The sequence below is a fragment of the Etheostoma cragini genome, unplaced genomic scaffold (assembly GCF_013103735.1).
Source record: "Etheostoma cragini isolate CJK2018 unplaced genomic scaffold, CSU_Ecrag_1.0 ScbMSFa_1810, whole genome shotgun sequence".
NCBI lineage: Eukaryota > Metazoa > Chordata > Actinopteri > Perciformes > Percidae > Etheostoma > Etheostoma cragini.
Window position 1 is genome coordinate 1663 of NW_023265904.1, and position 1152 is coordinate 2814.

General features: G+C 50.6%; 1 long non-coding RNA gene across 1 annotated transcript in view; it reads right to left on the bottom strand.

The window, feature by feature from the left end:
• LOC117940150 overlaps window positions 1–1107 on the bottom strand; it is a 1403-nt gene extending 296 nt beyond the window's left edge. Inside the window, exons 1-2 of the long non-coding RNA XR_004655715.1 lie at window positions 987–1107; window positions 275–325 (exon numbers count right to left, since the gene is read on the bottom strand). This is a non-coding gene — a long non-coding RNA (uncharacterized LOC117940150). The remainder of the gene's footprint in view (window positions 1–274; window positions 326–986) is intronic.
• Between the last annotated feature and the right edge of the window lie 45 nt (window positions 1108–1152).

Sequence of the window (1152 nt, forward strand, 5' to 3'; positions counted from 1 at the left end):
CACACACAGACACACACACACACACACACACACACACAGACAGACAGACAGACAGACACACAGACACACAGACAGACAGACACACACACACACACACACACACACACACACACAGACAGACACACAGAGAAATACACAAACGTTTAAAACTAAAGAAATTTCTTTTTGATAGAAAGCATTTTAACATTTCTCAGAGTTAGAGACACACACACACACACACACAGACACACACACACACACACACACACACACACGCGCACACACACACTCCTACCTCCTGGATGATTCTGGCTCCTCTCGGATGTTTCAAGTCAACACAGATACTCTGGAATCAGACAATCAACCAATCAGCAGGGACACGTGTCTCTGGTCTCTGGTCTCTGCAGGGACACAGGTATCTAGTCTCTGGTCTCTGCAGGGACACATGTCTCTGGTCTCTGCAGGGACACATGTCTCTAGTCTCTGGTCTCTGCAGGGACACATGTCTCTGGTCTCTGCAGGGACACAGGTATCTAGTCTCTGGTCTCTGCAGGGACACATTTCTCTGGTCTTTGCAGGGACACATGTCTCTGGTCTCTGCAGGGACACGGGTCTCTAGTCTCTGGTCTCTGCAGGGACACGGGGATCTAGTCTCTGGTCTCTGCAGGGACACATGTCTCTGGTCTCTGCAGGGACATATGTCTCTAGTCTCTGGTCTCTGCAGGGACACATGTCTCTAGTCTCTGGTCTCTGCATGGAAACATGTCTCTGCAGGGACATATGTCTCTAGTCTCTGGTCTCTGCAGGGACACATGTCTCTGGTCTCTGCAGGGATATATGTCTCTAGTCTCTGGTCTCTGCAGGGACACATGTCTCTGGTCTCTGCAGGGACATATGTCTCTAGTCTCTGGTCTCTGCAGGGACATATGTCTCTAGTCTCTGGTCTCTGCAGGGACACATGTCTCTGGTCTCTGCAGGGACATGTGTCCTGAAACAAGCAGACTCACTTTCTTGTTGCGGTTGACGCTGAGGAAGTAAACACTCTCTGCTCCGACAAACGGGGGACCCCAGGACCTGGTGTCATCACCTGACCCTGTAACACACACACACACACACACACAGGCACAGACACACACACACACAGACACACACACACACACACACACACACACA